Source organism: Hetaerina americana, unplaced genomic scaffold (assembly GCF_022747635.1).
Source record: "Hetaerina americana unplaced genomic scaffold, ioHetAmer1.1.p SCAF_8, whole genome shotgun sequence".
NCBI lineage: Eukaryota > Metazoa > Arthropoda > Insecta > Odonata > Calopterygidae > Hetaerina > Hetaerina americana.
The window spans coordinates 81,876,738-81,904,437 of record NW_027287427.1 but is presented as its reverse complement, the minus strand read 5'-3'; positions in this window follow the sequence as shown (position 1 = coordinate 81,904,437).

Below are 27,700 nucleotides of genomic sequence, written 5' to 3'. Positions count from 1 at the left end.
GATTATATTAAGAAATACTTTTTATGCAAATGTTTGAACTATATCAAGCAATTTGAGTAAATAATTACTGATAGATACGTAATACTGGTGTGATAACCGATTAGACAAGGCACGTCAAATATTATAGAGGAAGAGAAAAGAAACCGTGCTATGATAAAAAAATAATAGGAATTTTCGTTTTTCGAAAAATATCTCTATATATTTATCAATATAAATTTTATCACCCTAAAACAGTCCAAAGTAGGTACAATTAGATTGTTTTAGTGCTTTTTCAAATTTCTAAACACCTCTCGAACGCAAATTTTCTAGCCTTTTATCCTCAATATTGACACAAATTCATTCTTTAAAGTCTTTTATAATCTGAAGATGTAGCGGAGAGCCATTCCCGACGAATACGGTGACCAAGGTTTCATTAATGTGTAGGGAATCATGTTGTTTTTGTTCAAAAAGCCACGAAAAAGATTTTAAGTGTGAGCAGGTGCATTACCGTGATGCAAATTCAGAGAGTAGTCATGACCAAAGTTTGGCCGCACATCTTATCACCAAAAGTTTTAAAAACATTACTATAAATAAGCCATATAATACACGTGTGTAAACATCATTAGTGACCTCTCCGATAGTGATCAAGCGTTCGTCCAAACTCATTTCGTCCTTCACATCCCCGTTGCTTTCATCGGTTGCTCTGGTGTGTCCTCCACGACTCTCATTTTCAACGCTTTCACTTCCATCTTTTAAATATTTACATCCTCTTGCAACGTTTGTTTCTTCCATAGAAGATTCGCCTAAAGCAAAAGTACAAAGTTCTAATGCGGTGCTTTACTTAACTGTATTCTTGAAAAGAGTGTATGAAACATATGTTTTCTCCCGGTAATACATCACCGGACACACCAAATCACGTGAAACCACTTTGAAAATCCACAGTTTAGCAGACATCAAACACAAAAGCCACGTACTATGTATATATCTTCTCTCGTAGATGTTAACCCGGATATTCAATTGACCTACACCTGGGTATAAAATCAGAAGCGCGATTTAGTGTCCTCATGCGGGTTACCTTAATTGTGCTCCATAATGAGATTTAACCCCGTGAAACTATTTCCGATCACGAATTTGTCTGTCCATCTCCAGATATACACTTGCGCATTTTGCGACAAGCTAGTCAGGAGCCACCAAAAATCATCAAATAATGCACCGTTTTTTGAAAGTTAACTATCGTAACGCGGAAGTCGAAGAAAGGCTAGAGAGTTTGCCTTTTGAGACATTCGCAATCAAACATCACGTGAATAACTAACGCGAGACCTTTCTCGCAAATATACATATGACCAGGGGCTTAAGATCTCCTACGGTCCGACCCGCCAATTACAGTTCGTAATTATTTAATTATATTTTTATTGCAGCAGTATGCAAATTTGGATGTTTCTTCACTAGGCCTAAGTCATGCAAGAATAATTGAGCATTTCATCGGATACCACGCAGGTCATGATAAAGGTAACTTCTCCAATAAACCTTAACAATTTATACCAATAGTCAACCAGATTAGAGCAGGCTTACGATGAACCCAAAAACTACACAATACTGTATTTCTTAGTCCTCTCGCGACAAATAATATATCATTAAAACTCATTTTACATTTCATGATAACTCGTCATTGTAATTGTCTTCAATGTAATGCATTAGGATTTGGTGCAAGTAGAGACTATATAGTCTCAATCTCAATCCAATAAAAAAAGACTTGAAATGAATAAATAGGTACATACATAAATAACTCGTTCTTAAGAACTGGATACATTCTAAGTCCCTTAATTTCCTCCAACTTGTTTATTCTTTTCCTCACTTGACATCGTTATGCAGTAATCTCCCTACAATTACCGTCTTCCGCATCCCACCTCCCCTTAGTATCTCCTCCATGCTCATATCCAGCCTTCTTCGATATTCTACCAACAGTCGTCTTTCTTCCCCGACCACACCTAATCGCTTCTGCATTTATTTTCCTTATCTTCCCATTTCTTTTCCCATTCTTCTCCACCCTCGAAACTCAACAACCACTAATAAGCTTGTTCTTTAGCCTCAATGACCTATTTTCCGAGCCATCAAGCACTGCCCTCCATAATAAATTTTTTCTAAACTCTTCTCTACATACATACGAGGTCTATCCAATAAATAAGTGAACTGGTGCAATCTGGCGGCCATGACGCGGACTATAGCCCCGCCCACTAGCGGCACTAGTTGCCTGATTGAGACCCAATGAGCCGTCTGTGTTTGGCCGATCGCCGAGCTGTGCGTATGGTGCCAGTTATGTTAGTTTCTGTTGCCCTGGTTTTTACTCTTTGTTGAAAATGGGAATTGACGAAATCACGAAGCAACAAATCAACATCAAGTTCTTGGTGAAGTGCGGCAAAGGTTAACAAGAAATTACTGAAATGTTGACAACTGTTTACAGCAATGATGATCTGCAGGAAACATCCGTTTTCAAGTGGATTGAATCTAACCAAAAAATCAAGAAAAATCCGATCGAAAATCAAAGTCATGCCCCTGGTTTTCTTTGATGTCGAAGGTGTCTTTCATCATGAATTTCTTTCTTAAGGACAAAGTAATTGCTCAGTTCTACCTTACAGTTCTCAAGCGTTTGAGAGATCGCGCGCGTCGTGTGCGACCAAATTTGACTCAAGGCGTTGGATGGATCCTTCACCATGACAATACACCTTCAACATTCAGCGTTGATTGTTCGCCAATATCTGGCAAAAATTTCAATTACCATACTTGATCATCCTCCTAATTTTCCAGATGTCACCCCCTGTGACTTTTTTCTGTTCCCAAAATTAAAAAAAATGTTATGAGGGGAATTCACTGGGAAGATGCGGACACAATAAAGCAAGAAACGACGAGAAAACTATAAAGCTTATCTGCCGAAAACTTCTAAGGGTGCTTTAAACAGTGGAAAAGATGATAGAATAAGTGCATAGCAATGAATGAAGAGTACTTCGCAGAGGAATAAACCGATGGTAACTAAATTTTGCAACATTAAGTTTCTCATGGTCTCAGTTCGCGTATTTGTTGGACAGAATTCGTACGCGAGGTGCCTGTCATTAATGCCCACCTACTCTTAAAACCTGCTTTACCTAACTCATATCATATTTCTACAACCTTACCATTGTGTCAAAATTCTGGAGCACTTCTCACTTCACAATTTAAGCTTCGCCTTTGTCTATCGAAACGATCTCTGCTTGATTACTTCGGTTTTGTTGTCTCAAACGTACGTATTGCATTATTCTGTAAGTATGCTATATCTTATTCAAATCGAAGGAGAGAAATGCGTCACCGAAAAAAATCCTCAATTCAATGAAACGCGTTGTGAATTGAAGAGTCGATTTCAACGGGAATGGAAATCTGAATCATTCCCGATCTTTGCGCGAGACGCAACCCTTTCCCCGTTTATTATTCAGCGGTGTCATGGGAGAGGGAGAATGCGGGGAATGGGGCAGTGGCGGGGCCGAATGGGGGAGGGTGGGAGGTGAGGGGACGTAAGTGGCTCCGCCATCTGATGGAAACGGTGCGATCAGGAAACAGCATTGGAGTGAAAAGGGAGAGGGAGCGAGTCGTCGCGAATTAATCACCGGAGTGTCAATTTTGGGAGTCGGAAGGGTTCGTTAGGGAGAGGACGTTTTCCTCCGCAGCCTTTCCCCTCCGTTGGCCGACCAAGTCCCCCTCCCCCTCCCCCTAACCCCAGGACGCACTTTCTATCCTGGAAAACCGCGTGCTCAATCGTCACAGACTACACGGCAGTCGGTTGAAAGGGTAAGGAACGGAAGAATGGAAAATATTTTCTCCATGTGCAAAACGAGTGGCACCATATATTTCTTTTATTATGAAAAACCGGGGGATCGAAATTTCCCCACCGCACTACTTTTTTGCACTCCATTTCCTTTCCGTGCGAAGCAGGGGTCAAGTCAAATTAGAAAGGAAATGAAAGACAGAGGACATGAAGGAACAAGTGACTGCATCAAATTAACATACGATTTAAAGCAGGCGCAGGGAATGCCAGGGTATATGTGAGAGAGATTGAATCGATTCCTATTCTGGTAAGAGGATTGCGTAAAATTTGTAAGCTTGTGTGCTTGGTATGTTTAGGTGTGTGTATATGTATATATATATATATATATATATATATATATATATATATATATATATATATATATACACACACATATACACATATAGACGCACACAAACACACGCGTGTGAGAGTTTGTGCACTTGCAGAAGTAGCGAAAAGCATCATCGGAAAAAGTATGGAAGACACTAATATTAATCATAGAACAAGAAAAGAGGGCACATGCATTGTTTGACTTTTTGACTGCACGAGCTATCTTTCTCAAAAGAGTAAATAGCACCGTTTCAGAAAGACCTCGCATTTGGTGCTTTGTCTAGTGGTGCGAGGTGGTGTTCCGTTGAGAGCTTCAAAGGGACTCTTATCGGGTAAGTTGCTCCGGAGACGGATAATTGACAGCGTTTCCGAATTAAATTCCGCATTAATAATGCCAAGTTGGTCATGACATAGGGCCATTAAAAGGTTCCTGTTACATATGCAAACGAATATTCACGCGTGGGTGCTTAGGGAAAGAGAAGGGAAGGCGTAGTGTGTTCGGGGCCACGCACCTTCCCACGAACTCTCAACTCCCCTCCGCCACAAGAGACAACCGTCTTCTTCCTCCCCCCCGCCTCGGGTGGCTTACCTCTGGGAGGGGTTGCCTCCCCAGTCCAATGCCCTCCATTGGAACACGTACCTCTCCTTAGCATTTCGATGTACACATCCCCCCAGCAGGGAAGAAGTAAATCGGCCCACTTCGAATCCGTCTTCCCCGGGGAGATTCTCTGGCCCCCGCTCGCCAGTCCCGCAGAGTTTCGTACTAGGTCCGCAAGACTGTTCTCTCCCGTGTAGATAGGGGAATTATATCCCGAAAAGTTCCGGACGTTGCGAATGACATGTCGTGCGAATATGACCTGAAAATTTACGGCCACTGATCCCACGCCCGAAAGAACTCTTTTTTTGTGCATTTCTTAATGCCATCTACTCTTTTTTCTTACTGATACGAGTTTGAGCCACTAGTAAAAGAATAGCCAATGCATTGCACGTTTCCACTGCTGTCACGCGATTATTTGAATGCTATGTGGGAATGTATCAATCATCCGTGTTTATTTCTCCTGCAAGATAAAATAAAAACAAATGTGTTGCTGGAATATATTAAAAGGATTGCTGGATATTTTTCATTTGATCATAAAGTTTTAGGTTTAAGGTAACTTCAATGGCAAGTATACAATGAATATTTTTCATGGAATACCATCACGAGTAATAATGATTTTATATATTATTACGCACAATTTCTACCAATAAGGGATAATACTCATTTTAGCTGCCAAAAATTAATAAGCTTTAAAATTTGTTTATTCACGTAAATGCTTTCATAAAGCATTAATTTTTTAAATTCGCTAGCAACAAATGATTGAGAAAAACCAGTACACCTATTTACACAATTTAATGTAAGATCCTATGAAAACATAGACCTCATTTAAGTACAATGCCTGATGAGCTTAGAAAAGATTTTTGCTCCTTAACAATGGCGTTTCTGCGTATTTTACCTTCGTGTGCATAAATTACTATTTTTTAGTTATTTCTGAATTAAATTTTTTTGGACTCATTAATTTTACCGTCCAGAGAGGAACACTTTTTGAAAGTACTTCCTCTGTCATCTTTAATTCCTAAGTTGCTTGGTTCGGTTCATCTGAATCAGCTTTCACACACTTGTAGTTAAGGGTCTGCTATTCCTATCATAAATATTTTTTAAAATTTAAGAATCCTTACTATAAGTGTGTATTTTTGCATTAACTGTCTTTCAAAATAAGTTTATCCGTAAAAATGAATATACTCATTTCGTTTTGCTTTAATTTTCTTTGTTATTTTAGCAAAACGGCATCCCGCATTTAGGAATGTAGATATCAATAATATCAATAATTATTATATATTAGAATACATGGACAAATTCATTCAATTCAACAAATTGTCTTCCCACATAATAACTTAAAGACACGCATTGCAGTCCTCTCTAATTCCATATACCTCTGATTCTCTCACTCTTATGCGGGGCTGGTCTGAAAAGTTTCCGACCTAGCAAAGATACAAGACATTTTTTCTGAAATGTTCTGATATTATCTGAGATCGGAAACTTTTCAGCCCACCCTCGTATATTCCAAGAGTTTGAAAATTTCATTTAACATTTGATTGTTAAATGTAGGAACTGAGTTTTATCATGGAAACTTTAACATTTTAACGCATAAAAATAAATAGGGAATGAATAAAATTTGTATAATTTAGCTAGAGTCAATACTTCACCAAAGCAGTTATCAATCTAGTAATTTAATCATGCTAATTAAGTGTACAACAAAATTGACTACTGCTTGACCTTTTAGCACAAGGTAGGATTTTGTTTTGAAGTTGGAAAGAACGCATGCCAAATTTGATTTACGAAGACAGAACCTATAATATATTTATTACAAAGATTTTTAACGGCGCGGAAATATGGTCATTGAAGCAAGGTGAGAGACGTAGTTCGGAGGTTTTGGAAATGTGGGGGTGTGGAGATGCATGGTGAAGATGAGATGGACAAAAAGGAAAACAAACGAGGATGTGCTGGAAATAGCAAGGGGGGAAAGGGGATTATTAAGAGACTTTAGGAGGAGGTTGGAAAGATGGATGCCGAGTATTTTGATTTGCGATGGAATGCTGGATGGAATGGACCCATTGAATTAATTGCCCAAGAAAAAACCTACCTTACATTTACATAATACCCCGCAAGCCGCCGCAAGGGCGTGTGGCGGGGGCACCTTAACCGGTAGATTTCCAATAATAGTATGGGGAATTATTTTACACTTTGATACCTGGAATTATTCGTGTAATTTTGTGCAAAAATGTTTTTTTAAATGCTTACAAATAATTTAGGACATGCTTTTATGAACTAGTTCAAGAATACTTATGTATGTATGCAGTCATATAATAAATCGTACTTCATCACATTATATGACTAAATAGGGTCACCAAAAGAAATAATTATTGAATTCTGCTTCATGACTATCCGGACAATTTTTTACAACTTCAAATTGCCCTTATCTTCCTTATTCACCGACGTCACTCCGTCCATTTGTCTACCATTGACCAATGTGTTCTCCAGCATGAAGCAAAGATAACTCTATGGCTTGCTTTTACAGTCCAACGCCAGGTTTGGGGAACACTTAGAATTCCTCTTTTTCATATTCCCCTCGTGATATACCAGCGCTCGAAGCGACGAGGAGACTTCAATATCAGCAATCAGGTGGGAAAGGATGAGGTAAAAGACCCGTTAGTGTCTCCCAAAGTTGATGATGGCGGACTATAAACACGGTCCTCAGAGCCATTCTGCTGGACCCCCCGGCAAATATTACGTCACACTATGTGTGTTTACAAAAACGCATTCGATTCACATATGTTCAATCGGAGGTGACATTTACGTCAAAGTCCAGCCACCGGATTTGGCGGCTCGCCGCCTCCGAAGGGTAAGTCCACGTGGGCGATGCACTGTCGAGTCACGAGGAAATCACTTCGGATGCTGACCCAGTGTCGAATCAGCCGCTTCCGATCAATCGATACCGACCGCCCTTTCTCCCGTGCAAACGTTACTTGGCGAGTGTTCACAACGGACCTGTTTACGCGTGGGGCCCTCGGGAGCATGAAAGGAATAAAACCGAAACAATAACTTTCGACAGATGGTGATGACAAACGCACGAGCTCACCCAATTAAAACTTTTTCTCATCGCGGGACAGTTGAATAACGATTTAACGGGAAAACGATGAGAAGATGAATATGTGTCATCAATCTTTAGATGTTTGTAACCGAACGGGCGGAATAGATTCCTACCTGTGATGATTTGTTTGCTAATGCAGTTACGGTAGTGGGTTATCCTGATCTGAAACTACCTTATGCAGGTTTACATTAAAGTTCACATGACGATGGTCGTACAATGGAGGTTTATGAAACACAAGAGTTGGAAAAGCATTGCTCATTCAATGCTGAAAAGTGGAGAGAAAGCGGGAAAACTGAATTAAATTGCTAAATAAACCGATGGACCAAAAATAGTTCTGAACTAAAGTGAATTCATGCAAAATTTACGTATACCAAGCAACTGAATTTTCGCTTTAAGTATTATCCTGTTTATCGCAAAATCAGATTCTCAATTAAAGAAGGATCGGATTAGTCTATTACATTCATGATGCTGCAACACCCTTAATTAAATTTTAGGTTACGCTTGGCGGTTATCTTATTTTTTGACTAAAAGCTAAAAGTTGAACCAATTTTTTGTACTTACTCGGCTACCTACCATCATATTCGTACACTGAAGAAATAAATAAAGCAAATCCTAAAAGTATTTGCTGGAGTCACCGACTCTTGGGCAATTGGCGTAGGAAACTGTGAGAAACACCTACGATGAAGTTTTGAACAATTACGCCACCCCCGTCCCCCTTTTCAAGTCGTATCCATAACCGCCGCTATTCGACGTCGTCTCCGGCATCGATCACCCCATTCAAACTACCAATATTATCTAAAGCCTAACGATTAACACATTCCGACAAACACCCTTCCCACAGTTAACCCTTTCCCGACTGCTGAGCCATAATAATAATGGAAGTCCTCTTCCAATCATCAAGCTGCTCTGCGGGGATAAAGCGGTAGTTGACGCATATTTGGGCGCTGAACGCCATCAAATAGTCCGGACTTCGTCAGTCTCATTAACCACAAGAGGCAACTATTCCCTGCTTACCTCCATCGACATATCCTCTTATTTCAGGAGATGTCGCTGGAGATAGAGATGTCGAGGTCCTCCTCCTCAACGTTTCCTAACAAAATCAAACCCACAACATCCAGCAAAGAGTAATTTTCTTTTTCTTCCGACAAAGGTGGCATGGCCAGCGAAACATTAAACAAAATATTTTCGTTTTCACGTTTAATGTTGAGTTTTTCCAATTCACATTGAGTTTTTTCTCCATGAAAGTGTGCACATACAGGCACATGTATTAAAGTCAATAGCAGTCTAAGCAGTTGGATTATAACTGACCACTTTAAATAAACAAAAAATGAAAAAAACGAGAATATTCGCTCTAGCAATGTGGTTTTAAACATTTTGTCGCTCGATGAGATATTTTTTTCATACAACATGTATTTTTGCATGAAAGCAAATTACAAATAACTGGTTGGTACTTTCACAGGATCAGTACTATTGAGAAGATTTACGCAATAGGAAAATTTTCAAAGTACTATTTTTAGTAAATAAATTGATTCAAGTAGGTGAAGCAATGATAATATCTATATTTTCGGGATACAGTACTTTTCGAGCATCAATATTTTGTTTCAAACTGCCAAAATATAAATGCTTAGAGATGTAATTCTAAAATATTCAGAAATCCAAGTTTAAACTGTAGCATTGAAATGAAACCATAACATCAAAAAGCATTCGTAGTCAATATAGTTTTATATGATTAATCATTATTATGGATTTATTAATAGCTTTAACTGAGACAATTATTAACGCTCTCAAAACGTGATTTGCGGGTCCTATAATAAAAATTATGAGATCCAACAAACTTCCCGTTAACCTCTTATCACATAACCGTCAACCGATGTTTCCTGCAAGGGTTCCCTAGAACTATCTCATCAATGTGTAAATTCAACTATCTTAATGCCTTAAAATATGTACTGACTAAGGTTATATTTTGACCAGGTTTAGAATTTCATATACCCAGTCCCTATTTTCACCTCCCTAGCTACGATATTCCTATTCCTATATATCTATTACGATTTAAGGATAGCACCTGAAAAGAATTCCTTCTCTATATACAAGCAACGGACGGTCAAGATCACCTCAGAGACACAAACATTGGCATCAACTCCAATGGATCCAATTAGGGAGATAAGACCAGGTATTGACTTCTTATCATCTACAAAATAAAATGTTGGATGAAAGTCAAGTAAGAATGGATTGACGAGGAGATTTCTGCAACCCAATTGCAAGTTAAGAGTCCCATTCCTTGTTCCGTCATATGTAGAGCATGAGGTTGAACGAAATTTTAATCTGCAAAAGGGGATAATGCATTCGTTGTCGACTATTCCTACGAATCGTCCAAATTGGAAAACTACGACAATGCGGCGTTGTTCCGCGTGGACTTAATGAACGCGCATGACTTTCAGCGGCGGAGTATCACGCAATTCGGGCCTTATAATCCAATTATTGCGTAGTTCCTTTACTTCGCCATGGAACAGCGCACGTGAAGCAACTATTTGTCAACCGCGACAGTACACAGGTGAGTCTAACTCGTGGTTGGAATGGAAATGCTAGTTCTCGCGTTCATGCATAAAGACGTTAAAAAGATCACTCACTATTGTTCCAAATGTCACGTGAAGCAATAATACTCTAAATATGACGTGATTGATCGTGTTGATGCATATCTCAAATAACGTTCCTCCAGCAGTCGGTGCATGTATCATTAGCACCCGAGGTACACGAAATGAGACACAAATTCTGATTCACTGTCACGAAATTTAGCAAGAAATTTCCACGGCTAGAAAGAATTATGCATACAACATTAATTGAATACCTATATCAGAGTCTTAAAAAAATTATTACCATCTCATTGCAAGTTGTGCCCGATTTATCACAGGAAGAATTAGTAAGTGATAAGCCTGGGATTTGATCTAATCATAAGAAAAGGAGGAAAATGAGACTTGAAGAAAAAGAGAATTTTAGATAAATATTTCATTTGCGAGAAATATGCAAGAATAGGTAGAATATTTATTATATAATAAATATTCTACTCATTCTAATATTCTACCTATTATAGGTAATATAATTATCTTGCTTGTTGTGTCCTGCCTTGCGTGTTGTAGGATGGCTTTCGTGCTGCATCCTGGGGTGCTGTTTTTGTTGGTTTGCGGTATATGTGTTTGCATGAGTGTCGGATGAAGGGATTTTTGCACGAGTGTGTGCGCTGCTGTGGGTGTAATTTTCCGTGTTGTTTTCTTTTGGATGTGGTATTGTTCCTTTTTACGGTTGGTGACCTAACACCCCCCGCCACACGCCCTTGCGGCGGCTTGCGGGGTATTATGTAGATGTAAATGTAGATATTTCATTAAATTTTCAGTTTGGTGTTTAGGAAACATTTTAGAAGAGAATGTGCAAATGTGCTCATTAGTACGGATATTAAAACCAAAATGTGTTAGGCGAGGAACCCGCGAGTAAAGATGGGGGAGCGATTGACTGACATATTTACTAAAGATTTACAAAAAGAGTGTGGTCTCGTAAAGAGTAGTCCGGTAAAACTTTAAAGTTCATCTTAATCCACTACACTGCTCGGAAACTTGACGTAGTGGCATGTGGATAAGCGTAGAGTGACATGTGAGATATGGATGTGAAGAAGAATGGAAGAAATAAAATGGACTGGGAGCAAAACAAGCGGGGAAGTCCTAGAAAAGGCAGGGGGTGAGAGACGGTTGGGTATTGGCAAAATTTCAAATATGGCGAAACAAGTGCGCGCAAGAAATACTGGGAGGCGATGGGGTGCTGAAAACAGTGATGGGGGAAGAGCAATACCGAGCAAAGTAATTCAGATGAAGTAAAGAAATGGGCATTTAAGCTTATCTATTGAAGGTAGAAAGTATAAAGAATTGGAAAATGAGTAAGCCTAAATAAGTTAGTGGCATGATGGGTTTTCTGTCACGTTATTAGGATTTGCCAGTAGTATCTAGTGCCCACGAGTGTTACCAAAATAATATTGTTAATAATAATTTTCTAGCTAAATTTAATACCATATAAGGATCAGTTGATCGTTCACCATGCTTAATTATCGATAGAAAGACCGAGAGTCTGAGTACTCCCCTTAAACCACACCGCTTGACCCACTCTAGCTGATCACAAACTGGTGGCGATGTGTGCACTCATAAAACGCACCCAACTACCTTCAAGTGTAACGGAGCAGTTGACATGGTGGGTAAATGAAATTTTACTTGCTCTTCCGAGCCGTCTCTAATCCCTTTAAGATGCGAGCGATTAATGGATTAGAGGTCGCCGCATGTCAAACTACTGCGTCCACCCTGTGGGGAGAGAGGAGGGAGAGGGAGAAATCCGCGTCCACGATCGGACCGGCGAAAGATTGGTATAGTGCGACTTCGCGTGAGGTCCGCTTCGCTTCCGAATCCATTCGTCAAGACGCTAATTCGTGAGAGTCGGCCTGGGAGAGCCGTCGCACTCAGCGTCGTTTTTGTTTCGCTTTCGTTTCCCGTATCCTCACTCTCTCTCTCTCTCTCTCTTTCCTTTCTGGGAGGTCGTAAGGTAAGGAGAGCAAACCGTGTCCTCGCTCCAATCTCTCAACGAGAGGTCACAAACATTATCATTGCGTTAAGGAGGAAACTTGAAGCATCCAATGAAATCGTTTACTTTTTCAACGGTGGATCTGACCTCGTGACACCGTTCTCATTCAAATGATTGCTCCAGGCACGAGGTGCGATTCGCAATGTTGTATCATACCCTTAAAAGAGCCTTCCAATTCTCCGAGAATGAGGATAGTCGCAAACATAATACGTGAATGCTAGTTCACATTGGGTTTAAAAACTTTTACTAAGTCTAAATTACAGATTCAGGTATGATGTGGTGGAATTGTTCCATAATAACAGAGACGAACACTTTTTCAGAGTTTTCCTCTCCGTTGCTATTTAACCAAGTACTTGAGCCAAACTTGACCAGATCTGGCTGATGACTGAGAGTGCGGCTTGTACTCCCAAATGTTCCGTGATGACGTTACATCTGCCGAGTGCACCCATCCACAAAACATTTCCCTATCCGCTCAAGTTAACAAATATAAATACTAATCCCAATGCATATTAATCGTTTATACAGGGTTCGTCCGGAAAGTAAGTGTACTGACTCCTGGGCTGGGCGCGCCGCTCCAGGCGCGCCCAGCACCGCTCTGATGGACTGCGATTGGAGGGGGGTATGTTGGCAAGCGACGCTGAAAAAGGCAGTCGGCTCTGAGCTGTGGTGTAGTGAGGAGCTCTGTTAACGCGAACCTCCACGCTCGATCCACGTCACGGAACGCGATGCCGAAGTTTTTGGAGCAGCGTTATTCCATCAAATTTGCGGTAAAGCTTGGGAAATCGTCTACCGAAACTGTCGGTATGATTAACCAGACTTACGGGGAGTCAGCCATGTCCAGAAACATGATCTTTCGGTGGCACAAGATGTTCGTGGAGGGCAGAGAAGAGGTCGACGACGAGTCTTCGATAGGTTCCCGATGATGCCTTCGCGGGAGCGTTCCAGGAATGGGAACGCCGCTGGAACAAGTGTATCGACTCACAAGGGTCCTATTTTGAGGAATATTAGCTTAAGATATATAAAAGTGCAATAAATATTTTTCCTGAGCTCAGTACACTTATTTTCCGGACGAACCCTGTAGTTAATATTTTCACAGTCCATTGTAAGAAAGGAACAAAAACAGCATTCCCATATGCAAATATGTGAGTGTTAGTGTATACTTAAAACCATAAACACAGTAATCAACCCGATGGTCGGTTTGGCATGTGATGGTAGCGTTTACCCAGTACTAAGCCCGATGGCGTGTGAAATTTATGCATCAGGTTTGGGCGGTTAGTTCCTTTCTTTTTACCAGTTATGGTTGAAACGCTCTTCGGCAATGCAAAAGTACATAAAACACTGATATAGATTTTTAAAACACAGAAACAAAAAGAAAGGACGCACATACACATGCAGGTTGGACATTTCGACGCCACGGTCGTCATCATCAGGATGCCTTTCTCGAGGGGAGAGTGGAGAGGATATATGTGGTGGAGGGGTGAGAGAAGGAGAGGTAAGGGACGTATAGGAAACGGAAAAGCGTGTGGGAGGGGATTTGTACGCGACTATTGGACGGATTCAGTGGGCTTGGTTCAGTCCGGGAGGTTTAAATGACTGGATCACCCAGATATGCGCCATCTTGCGGGTTCTCACCTCTATCGCACTTGCAGATTTGGGAAGGGTTTCAAACACCGAAACAGACCAGCAAGCATCGCAAGATTGGTCATAGGAAGCAGTGTAAGTAGGAATGTGGTCATCGAGAAAGATAGGTGATTTGGTGGAATGGCGGTGGTTATTAATGCGGAGGGAAAGGGTGATGGTATTCATCCACGTAGAAGGCAGGGCAGAAGCTACAGGAGAGGCAGTATATAATGTTTTTTGAGGTGCAGGTGGCGTCGGGTTGGGAATTGGTAGCAAGGGAGGGGGAGGGTCTTAGAAGATGGCAGCATTTACAGTGGATAGGCCCTACTCTTTAGCTTCTTTTTAGAATATTGCTTTTGTCTCCATCAATAATGAGAGGGGAGAGTGAAATATAGTTTTCATTCCATAATGATAGACAAACAACGACAGTGAGCAAGATACATGAAGGAAAACGCGTTATATTAGTAGTCAGATTTGGAAACGGCTGAGAAAAAAATCTTTTTAGAGAATTCATATGCGTATGAGAAGGAAGAATGTGGGGTAAGCGGGTCAAAGAAATGACGAAAGAAGGATTTTTAAGGGAGAATAAAGGTTGGCAGAAGTTTCCAGGAAAATAAAAAAGAAATAATGGTGGGTCAATTTAGAGAAATTCAGGTATACTTAAAAAAAAATAGTCGTCAGGGACCGTCTGAAACCTGTCTATTATAGGTACGTGTATAATGCTAAGAATGGATATGTATACGGATGCGATACATAAACGGTGGCAGATGAAAAAGAAAAAGGAGCAGAAATCGACGCATACACAAACAGGAAAGCTATCAGACATGAGACTGGTGCATTTGAGTGGATATGTTACACAATTAATTAAGAGCTGCTCTCAATTTAGATATAGGCAGGAGCTGACAATGGACACTGAAAAGGAGAAATACAGTAATATGCTGCATAATGGGAGCTAGAAAATGTAAGGTAACATAAAGGGCAAAGTGAACAAAAATAATCGAGGGAAAAAACGTTGACGAGGAATCAATTTGTTTTCAGATAAAAAAAACCACATAAATAAAAAGTGATTCTCCACTTTAAGTGACCTTTCATCGAAATATTTTGTATTAAAATAGAATGAAACATTTATCATGTTGATACAATACTTAATAATTGATTTATATCTCCAGTGCTTGACGTAAACACAGGATTGTTACTATATTTTCTAGCACACCTTTGAAACTGAAGAATAGACCCAATTCTCCACATGCAATATGCAGTGATTGATTTTCCTTCCAGTGTTCGCTAAAAGAATTGTATTTTCCACCTCATACCTTGACCTGAAAAAATCATTTGGACCTTCAGACATTGGATACTTTTAACGCTTTGGAAGATAATCAAAATAATAAGTACTCTGTGGTACGATATGTAGTCAATAATTCAGCAACAAAAAGGAATTAAGATTTTTGGATTGTTGGACATTTAACTGGAGATGTTCTGGACCAAAACCGGCTACTAGATTAACTAATTAATTACCATCAAAATATGGGTGTGATATAGCTGTTTACTTCACTATTATATACATTATCTCTACGGTTAAAATTATGCATGCAAATTCAAAGGTGTGAGTTATAAGCAGAGTTATAAAAAATATTTGGGCATGACCGAGGTCGACATTCCTTGTTTCGGGGAAGATATCTTTCCTTTTTCCGCTTTCATTTTCCCGTGAGTGTATGAGCAGAATATAATTAAATTTAATAAAAAATGAATTTTTCCCGAATGTTTAGTACAAATCAACCAGATCTAGGATTTAAAGTCGAGATTAATATTTAAGAATATGGTGAAAAACTTCAAACAAACTCATACTGAATAATTCAATGGAACTCCACTCATTCGGCAGATTTTTTTTCTTTCATGAACATCAATTTAATTCATATTGCAAGGTAATCGTACGCAAAAGCAAAAGGTATTTACGGTCGGCTACAGAGAAATCACGGCGAAGGTGAATGAGAATATTTTTTGTCGACAAGTCACCCGCGGGGAAAGTACTTTCGAAAATGTTTTTATCTGAACCCTTAAAACAAGTAAAATGCTCGATCACTAATCCAAAGGAAATCGAGAGTTAAAAAACTATTATTTAAGTATAAAGAGGAAGTAAGATTGCCACCAAAATGCGTGGCCGTGGGGCGGGGGGAGGGGGCTGAGCTCCCGTGCTCGTGCCTCGATTCCAGGGGGGCGTGGTTCACGCTCCTGACGTCCGTGACCGCGGAGGGAGGGCCGGACGAAGGTGGCCGCTTGAGACGCTTCGTGGAACGTTTCTCGAAACAACACAATGAGAGTTCAAATATAGTCCGCGGAATAAATATTAGAAATAAAAATGAAAGACTTTTTATCACCAGAATGTGGACTTACCAACAACTTATTCAAAAGAAATAAAACTAGTCATTGAGTCCTAAATCAGCTTGTTGATAAAAAAATCAATAGAAATCGAAGGCAGCGTCGTGCTGAAACAACACACGCAATTTCCAAAATATCTCTTTTTTTCCTTTTTTGTCTCTTCATACGAGAGAGGGTGCTGGTGCCTCCTTGTGGTAACTTAAGTGCATACTAGTCTCAGCTGGGACGAGAGAAAAGTCAAAATATTCCATACATTACGCTTAATTTTCTTAGAATTGATTATCTACATTGGTAGACTACCAATGTAATGACTTAAGTGGATGAATGTGCCATATTTCGTCGTTGACATCTGACGTGGATTATTCCTGTATAAGAACTTTGGTTGACCCTATGTTGCCATTATATTCAGGTCTAAATACTCTCGATTCCCACTAAATGTGGCCCTTAAAACCGGCGGCTTTGATTTAAATTATATTTATGATCTAAATTAACGGGCGTAATTGTAGATTTTCCACGTAAATTTGTCCTTAAATGATGATTGTTTTCGCAAAATTGGAAGGGTTATGTAGTTGATTCATTTTCATTAGAGGTAATCTATCGATTGTGAGTTAGTTTTAGACGGCCCCCAAAACAAATTCACATATCTTCGCCTTCCGAAGAAAACCTCCTAACACTAAACTATTTCGTTTGTTAAATATTGATTTCTTTTTCAGAGATTCATACTTTCAGACAGCGTTTATCACGTCCAAAATGTCTATATTTTTATTTTTATCACTGACTGTGCAGTTTTCCCCTTCTATTCCAATCTTCAACATCATACCGCATCAAAATAATTTCTCCATACGATTTTTATGTATTATTTTTTACCACAACGGAAGTAAAATTATTTTCTACGATATAATTTAGTTTATTATTCATTGGTTTTGAAGTCCAAATAGATGCCAACAGGGTTACTCTTAAATTTTTCTAAGGCCATGTTGGGGTTTTTACCTATTTTACCGCTTAATGCAATGGTCAAAATAAATATACACACAAAAAAATTTTCTTAATTTAACACCTTAATGAAGTGAGTTGAATTGCTATGAGTCACTCGTCGCACGAAGGTGACTGGGATAACTTAAATATTAAAATTGAAATTAAATTTAAAATACTTCGCCTTTCCACATAAACCTTTTATGTGGAAAGGCGAAGTATTTTAAATTTAATTTCAATATGAAGAATTTCCACCAAGTGTCGCCAGAAACTGTTTCATTTAAATATTAAAGTTAAATATTTTCATTTTAATCGATCTTTTTTTTGAAAATATTAACTAAAGCAATTATATGCAGACAAACCACCTTCTCAGCTACGCAAACGTCAGCGCTGTCGTTATACATCAACCAGGCACCTTTTTTGCTAAGCAAATAAATGAAGCGTATTTATGTTTTATGAAAGCGTATCTTACTCCTAGTGCCGACCAGCTTAATTTCCCTTTTTTGCACTAAACATGTGCAATGTCTAGAAGGTCAACTTTTTTCATCCAAAAAAACACTTAAAATTAAATTAAGTAAAAATTTCGAAACTGTTATAATTATTTGGTCAGCTCTTAAAAATTTTTAATCATTAGTACCATTTTGAAATATTTTTTAAATGCGTTCTTAAATTATAAAGGACTCTTCTATTCTCTACAGGTAATGGCTGAAATAATTCCATTACTAATTTTACGTAGGATTCCTCCTGTGATCCTACCCTCGCCAAACGTAAGGAGTTGCAAGATATTGGCAACACACTCTTTCTCCTCAACGGTCATACGTATTAAAGAAGATTCCCTTGCTCATTTCTCAATAACTCTGTTTATGATTACATAGGAACCTCCTTTTCTACGTAAAATTTGTTTCTTTACAGGATAAATATGTTTTTTTGGAGATCGAAAAGGCAATCGTAAAATAATGTGCAAAACACCTGTACTGGTGAAATAGCATTTTTCCTACAGAGCCGAGTCTGCCGGGATCTGATCCACATGGTAGCTCTTGACAGCTATGGTATCATCCATGGTTGTACTTTTAATTTTTCGGGTATCAGATTTCTCTAAGAAACCGAAGGAGGCTGAGGAGAGAAACAGACAAACTCTATTACCCTCAATTGGAATTTCACCCACCTTACGGCTTGATTTAAGGTAGCCATCTAGCCTCCTTTATCAAATCAAACTTTGCAAGGTAGTTTTGGTATCCTAATGTAAATAAATAAACTATAATCAGATGATATCTTATAATTTTACAAAATAACCTGCACAATTAAAAATTGTCTTTCCCGAAACAGTTAATGCAACTGCTAATAGCTCTCATACCTTGCGTAAATAAATAAAATAACCACAATAAAAGTTATAAAGTATATACCTTATAGGAGCCATACACCTTAAGCAAAAGTCAAGTTTTTCATGAAAATAGTCTTTATTAACAATAGATCTCGAGAATTCACTTTCCTCTCCGAGCATCCCTCACGCAAGATACGATTGAATACACTAATTAATTTTATCACTATCCCGCTTATCAAATACGAAACGAGTTTTCATCTTAAAACATCCATGACCATGCTCCTTTTTGGAATACGCTTGTCTCCCTTACTTAGATGCCTTTCTCACACATCCTATCTGCCTCACGCTTTCCTCAAAATATTCTTGCCCACTACTCCTTCCCTGAACTCCTTGCCCTCCTGTTCTTGATCGCTATCTATTCTTCTGTATTGAAAGAGAATTTTACTGTTATGTAAGGCAATTTTTAACATTTTTCCCACTGTTGTTATTTATATTTTTTTATTTACGCAATATACTTTTTTGTAGATAAATTCATGCTGGAAAGTCTAGTTGGGGTTTTTAAGGCACCAATTCTTTAAATGGCTTCCTAAAATGACGTGAAAGAATTATATTCATCGGTCACTCGCTTCACAATTTCGATCCGCGGTTGCATGGAAATTGGTTTATGGATAGGCATCGACATAACATGAACACGCACAATTTTGCGTGTTTATAGCATCGGAGTGCAGGCCATTTTCCGCTTTATTCGAGATTATCCTGGCGAACGCACCTCCCGGCCACGTCCAGGGTTGACAACTGCTCCATGTTAGCCGTTGTTCAGGCTTACCACAACGATTTAGACGAGACCTATCACTGTGATCCTGCATATCATTTCTTCGACCGATGGAAGTAGGTTAAGTCGTCGAAGTCAAGTTATCGTTCATAAAAGGATGCAAGTGATCTGGCGAAGGAAACGGAGATGCGGACTCAACGGAGTCCTGGGACGAGGGGACGGATAACCGCCCGAATTAACGGAATTTCACCTCACGGGTTGGAAACGCTACCATCGGAAAACCCCAGACAGAAAGGTGTGATCTCTTTGAGAACCGAGAAACCCGACGTGTGTCGATGCGAGGGCGTAAAATCGATTCCGGTCAGCGTGTCGGCCTAACATTAAAACACCCCAAGGAGGGAAGTGAAATATTTCATCTCATCTCATCTTGGATAGGGGCGGGGAGGAAATGAGTAAATCATAGAGACTTAATCATGATTAATTTGTTTCAATAAACACACAGTAAAATCACGGGGTTTAGTAAACTAAGGAATGGAATGTGATGGATGTGATGTCTGCATTTGTCATTTGCTTTCAACAATAAAAAGGAAATATTCCGGCGTTACTTTGTGAAAATAAAAATGGCAAGAAATAAAACACTAACTTAAAAGTTATCACAAGTTCGCCAAATTCATTTTCTCAACGTATTTTGCCAACCTGTGCTATAGTTATGTCAACATCGATCCCTAGGTTGGATGTTTCATTTTGGCAAACTCATATGTACATTATAATTGCTTTGCCTATCCATCGCAACAATATAAACAAATCTTTTAGACGCTGACGCATATCCTATTATGTGTACACCCAATGAAGAAGTGGTGACATGTTTGTATCCCAAATACGTGATGCATTTCTGAAACACGTGAAACACTTCATTTCTACACGCCTTTTTACATAGCAATATTGTTTTTCGCATTCTAACTAGCATTAAATTTAGCTATTCTAATTTCCTTAAGGTTAATATTCTGTAACATAGGTATTCTTTAAATAAATCTTAAATGTCTTTTGAAACGAAAACTAACCGTAAAATTTTGAGTTAGTTATTTCTTTGTGTTTTATGTGTGAGCAATAAAATAACTTTAGATACTTCCAGAATGCAGTAAATCACTTTAAAATAACTCAGTATCAAAATTTTAAGCGCAAGTACATATGAATTTACCGTATGATACATTGTCTAAGGCTTATTTGAAAATCTGATGCGAATGATTGATGGACATAATAATTATTTTTCCAGACTCTTAATGTCGTTTACAGGAGATTCAACCACTTTTCACATTACCTGACTCCGTATTTTTTTGTCGTTATACTATTATATTTCGCTGCTACGGATGAAGTGATTCGCATAAAAATTATATGTTCTAAATTTTAACAGACTTGACTGTTGTTCAATACCACTCTCATCATTAAGTGGCTGGACCTTCCTTATTATAAAATCTATCGAGAGTTATTAGTCGGATATCGAGAGACGTGAGACGGTAGTAAACCTTCGTCCATAGATTTAAAACCCTGGAAATATTTTGGGTATGATATTTTACCCTCCATTCCAAGAATAGTTTTATCCACCATACTGACTCAACTGGTGCTTGATAAATTCAGCTTCGTGCATACATTTTTCTTAGTCAATATTTTAGTAGGCATTTTCCTTGGCACACGAATGATTTTATCATGTTTATTTTGCAACGTTCCCGAGATAAATTAAAAACTGACAGTAGTTCCGTGACCGTTTAAGCACACCTTTGAAATCAATGAATCTAACTTAAGTATCCTCATTATATTTATTACAGATGATCTCCTCATAGAGGTCACTACCACTTATTATGTATACATTTTATTATTACGCATTTACTCAATAAAAACCATTGCCGATGAAAGACAACCACTTCAAACGCACTCTCAAATTTTCCAGCATTTCGTTGACCACCACCACCCTCCAACTTTCACTCTTTGCGAAGTAAAACTTACTGACAAATTTTTCGTAAAATATATTGCTCTTGTATGTGCATTACTCTAATTAATACTGAATGATGTCATGCAGAAATAGAGTGGTGTTCTGTTCATTTTAATGACATGCTGTCGCTTCAACACGTCTAGGTTAGGATCTTAAAATGTTGAACAGGAGAAATTTCACTTTGAAAACACCATTTAAATGGCGGGGATGGTTAATCGGATACATTAACATTTGCTTTATCAGGCAACGTTGCCAATTTTTTCAGTTCTAACAAGAACCAATAACGTTTTCCTACACTCAGTCAACTAGAACAAATGCAAAATTAAAAACTTAACAATTCTACTCACGATTTTTCATGGCGTGGAAAGCGCACCTCTAAACAGAAAAGCTTCAATTTTGAAGCATGATATCATTAATGGTCACGTCATCATCAGGTGGCAGGTCACCTGATGATGACGTGCCACGTCGAAACCTAGGTCGTCCGTCTAATAAATCTATATGGAATTACAAAGTTTCTCTTTTCATCATACACGTGCATGTTGTAATGAGAAACAACCCACTCCCGCTACGTATATTTGGAACAAGACACGGAGGAAAATTGGAAGTAAAACTGACGGAGTGGTAATGCAGAAAGTGAGTAATCGAAAGAATGAAAGAGGTTTATTCTTCTATCGCACACTCAAAACAAACGGAAGCGTAAAGCCCGATTCACGCTGGATATCGAAATAAAACATAAGAAGAGCTGTGAACGTGCATAGAAATCGATGCGTTGTTCGTAATACCAAACAGATTTTAGAGCTTCAACCATTCACAGAATGCAATTGTCTTTTACCTTACCTATTTTACCCATTTTCCTACCCTATTTTGTTCTTTTCTAGCTCCTCCTTCCATCGCTTTTCTCTCTCTGTGTGGGGGGAATGGGACGCCTCTCGTCCGTCCGCTGACTGCAGCGATGTGTCACATTCCCTACCTATGACTATAGGGGCGGAGACTATGAGTTGTAGGCCAATGCAATAGTAGAATTTTCCCTTCATATTTTTAATTCTGCATGACCCGTCTTTTTATGGTGGAGAAATGTCGTAGCAATGGTTGTGGTTAATTTTTATTCCGTTTTTCGCATCAAAAATAATTATTTTATTTGGTTACTTAACCTTTGTTTTGAATTAAGTCTTCCTCCACAATGTAGTAGTAGTTTTGAGGGGAGTCGACCGACAGCTGAGGTCATTTGCGCCATTAGGGATGGACAGGAACGGATGAAGGGCGGAGAGAAACCCGGCGTCGGCATTAGCCTCCTCTTTACGAAAGGCCTCACCTCAAGTAGGGATCGAGCTACCTCTGAAAAATATTCAACACCGCCGGGATTTGAACCCGAACCCTCTGTACCCTGGGAAGCCAGTACGATAGCCACCAAAACAATTCCGATCCCCCTCCACAATATATACAAACTTACACTTAATAGATAGTTTTTTTACGAAACAGAATATTTTTCACTTTTCTCTTCCTCTCCCATAACCTCCATTATCACTTACTCTTCCCACCTGGTGCAGTCACCCCCTGCCACCCACCTTTTTTTTGTTGGATCGCGGGGTATTTACATCAAGGTCTTTTATAAGTACACCAATAGGGTTTACTCGTCCATACCGGTTCAGGGAAATCACATGCAGGAACAACTGAAGTCGTGGGAGCGATGATAAAGTTAATATTTTTTCGTAAAAAATGACTTAAGACCAGTTCGCGGAGATTTAAATCAGTTTTTAGTTATTAATTTAATTTATTCAATCGTCGTAATGGATAAAATTGTACCAGACGACTTCATTTAACTTGGTCTCTACATTGAATAACGTATGCGTTTGTAAAAGTTGCGCATGCTTTAGTCTCTCGTGCGTCAGCAACGATCGTACGTGATTTCGCCTTGTAATCATGCACGTAAGAACGCTTTTTCGCATTAAGAGTTAGCTCTTGGCCGTGGCTGGAAAATTAGCCGGCTTGATAGATAAACATGGGTCATCTTTTGCGTTACATTAAGCTCTAGAGAAGCAATATGAACGTTCCCGTTCTCACCCATATCCCTGACTCCAAAGTTCTTGAGTTCTGACATACGACGTAAATCGACCTTTACCCCCTTTCTTCTGGACTTGACGCACGCCCCACCCCCCGGCCCCCCTGGTTTCGGTGTGATCGGGAAGAGAAGTCTTACGAGACACCGCGAGAGAGCCTCTCGGCCTACATTACCCGTTTTTATCGGCAGCTGTATCCTTGCCGTGGGAGGACTTTTATGATGTTTCTCCCGTCAAAAATTTATTCCTTGAGGATAAAAACTATTCGCTATGGTGCTGTCAAATCTCTTGATGCTCCTCTATCACGTAAAACTTTGCCGATAAATTCATATTCATGCGTTCCACTTTCAATAAAAATAGTCCTAGAAAATATATAACTTTGAGTGACAGTCACGAAAAAAGATTCCCACACAGCAAGCAGACGCTTCATTTCACATCCCATTCATTGAATAAGCATTACCTTTGAAAACAAGGCCATAGTTTAAAGTATATTGGCTTCAAATTATGCAAAAGTAATTGATTAAAACTTTTGGACCAAACAACTCTTCCATGGTGAACTATTAATCTTCGATTAGGATGTCTTTCTCAGTTGCTACCTATTTATATACTACAAGGCACTCTTTTGTAAGTACTTGTTTGCGATTTCCAATTTGAATCTTTGTAAGACCTTAATTAAAGATGTTATAATTCAAAATTTTCGGCCCAAAAATAAATAATGCATAAAAATAATGTCGTGATCCACGCGATAAATAGGCAAAATAGTTTAAACATTTAACCTAGAGGGAAAAATAGAGTGAGAAATAAATTCAACTATTTTGAAAGTGTTTTGAAACAAAATGGTCAAAATAATGAGATAAGAAGAGAAACGTGTTAGGCAAAGAAAGTTCCACAAGGAAGAGGTGACAGAGACATTGAGTAGAGCAGCTATGAAAAGACAACGGAAAACTTTGATATGGAGCGATAACATTAGGTCGATGAAGCAAAATGATATGCGTAAATTGGAGACACTTGAAATGTAGATGTGAGGATGGGTGTACACAAATTAAAATGGATAAAAATGAAAACAAACTAAGAGGAACTAATCATGATTGGAGAGGAATGAGGATTTGTTAGGAGAAATCTAGTCTATTTATTCTACTCTAAATGGTACCCTGCATGCCACCACTAGGGTGTATAGTAGGAGGTGATTGCACACTAGGTGTAAAACATCAAAAATTAAGTTTTTATTAATTACAAGTTTTACAGATATATTCAAATTATTCAAAGAATGTAGGTCATGGTTACTACAGGTGCATGCAATACGGTATTTAAGTGAGCAAATTACACGTATTCTGAAAATTTCGGTGGAACTTGTGCGGGAAGAAGGAACTGTTTCGAAGAAAATGTCAGTTCCTTCAACCTGCAGAAGGCGGTTGTGCCACCGAAATGTTTGGAGTAGGTGTACATGCTCTAGTACCACCACCTTTATTTGTGTTGACCAACGCCATCTCGCTCCTTCTTTTGATTTATCATTCATATCCGAAAGACTTTCACATCGTGCCAAAAAAATATATATCCAGCAGACATATATATGTATATATAATCACACATATATGTCTCGTATGTGTGTTTATATATATATATATATACTATATATTCACACACATGGATGAATGTATGGAAGGAGATGGAAACCTATACGAAGGAAGTAATAAGTGACATTACTAAATATTTTTAATTATATATATACAATAAAAAATAATAATATTAATTATGTACATTATCTGTGTATATATATATATATATATATATACATATACATACACATATATATATGCATATACATACACACACACATGGATGTATACTCAAACACGTACACAGTGTCCTACCCAGTAGCTCATGTACACGTCAAACCTATTCCAGAGTTTCTGAGGGGCTTCAGAGAAATCCTCGACATTATTTTGTTACAAGCAAACTCCTACAAATCCAACTGCCTCCCAACCAACTGGCATTTTACATAGTGTCAGTTCACCTCGATCAACCTCTCTGTTATCAACGTCAGCAAAGACTTATAAGGGTGGCCACTGAAAGTGGTACGAGAGAATTTTTATGCGTTTATTGCTGTGCGCGTATCAAGTGTATTGTTCAGGAAGCGGGTAAGCGGGAATCCATTAGTTTCTCTGACAGTGTGTAGGCGAAAATGTGTATACTGTTTGCTACACCTTGATATCTCAATGTTTGACCGTATAACAATTGTGCACAACGGCTACGATTCAATTAATCCGAGAACTTCCACATAAAAACATGACGTGATTAATGCGTTAGATACTCAAGGATAAGCAGGACAAATGGTGATATCATACAAGATCCTTTCGCACATCCATTCGTCTAATTCAAGGATGAAGTCACATTCGAGTTCAGCAAAAATAACTTTGAGGCCTCTATGTATTACCAGCAGATTGGAAGTAGGCAATATGCCACATTTGAGTTCTCTAACGAAAATTTGAAATGGGCAGTGCGACAATAAATGAATGGAAAGGTTTTGTTCAAGAGGTTTGTGCGCATTTATTTTTGAAGAATTCAAATATATTTTCTGATCACAAATTTTTATGACTTCATCAATGCGAACATTTGCACCATCCGCAGAAAACAAGATAAACTGGTCCTCCACCCTCCATTGATGTATAAAAATATTAATATTTGCGAGTCGAATCCGAAGATTAAACGGGGCTCCTCGGCAAACGGCAAAGAAATTATAGTCGGTGTTCAATTGCTAAATGTCTAGCGTTGAAGGGGGTTCGTGAGGGGGATGGAAGGGGAAAGGGGTTCAAATGGAGTGGGAAGGGAGGAGAGTATGATGAGTGGGGGAGGAGAGATTGGGTCAAAGGAGGAAGGAATGAGAGTCAAGAGAATGGGATGAGGGAGCATGCAGCCGCCTTACCCCAAAGGCACGCGATACACAATGTTACCCGTCGCATTGAAGCAAATCATTCCCTCCGCCATTCTTTTCAGCTCAACCCATTCCACACAACCCATCCCCTTCCTATCCCCACCCTATGCCCCTCACGAGGCTAATAATCCGAAATTCAGCTCCGTCTTCTTAATGAGCACCCAAGTTGGTTGGAAATTTTGCCCACAACAGCGAAATACACATTTGCCCAGATGGGTATTCGGGAAAGGGGGTGTTGAGGGGTGGTCTGGATATCACGTGATCGGGCCCATTTCCCGGGCGGCTACGAAGGACTCGAGGTCTTAGAGAAAAGGGGGAGGAAGAAAATGGTTAACGAAACACACCACGGAGAAAATGAAAGCACTTTTTTTATCGAACCAAACTAATATTCCCACGGAGAAAACGAAAGTAGGCTCATGACATTGTAATTTAACGAAACCGATGCACATTAATAAACCTGAAACACGCTTATACGAAGGTATAGCAATACTTCTTCTTTCGGCTCATTTCCAAGAAAGCATTTGAGATAACATTGACTTTCTAATATTTATCATTTCCTGTAATAATAAATAATAGCATTCATAAATTTAAATATTTCATTGGAATACATATTTACCCTGTAATATGCCATCGCAAAATTATTTTTAGAGCACTTAGAGTTTTAGAGTTTTAGTACATAAAATTGTTTCCAATCGCATGAGTTTAACCGAATACCATTGCCCACTTATTTCTTCAATTTTTGCGTAAAATATATGACATCCAATGCTTGATTTTAGATAATTTTCGCAACTACTTGGCTTTAATTTCAATTCATCAAGGGTCCTAATGAGTTATTTATTTTGTACAAATATTATCTAAAAATTCAACATTTTGTCCGTCAATTTTTTCTTTCGGGATATTTACTAGTCTGACATATTGCGATTCTAATTAAAAATATAGCGCATTGGCAAAAACGAAATCGAAATGATAAACGTAGTACAGTAATTGCAGAGACAATATATGGAAAGCTTTCAATCTATTCAGGCAACTGAACAGTCATATAACCAGGTCATCATTGTAGCTGGAAAGCTTTTTAAATAACGCCGCGTTAAATATTCATTCCTTTAGCCTATATTACTCATACGAGTATTATACAGGTTCCGTACAATAATTATCGTGACTGGTTCGCTGTAGCCTCAACGGAGCGGTTGATGGCGGTCTGACAGGTTGCCTCGGT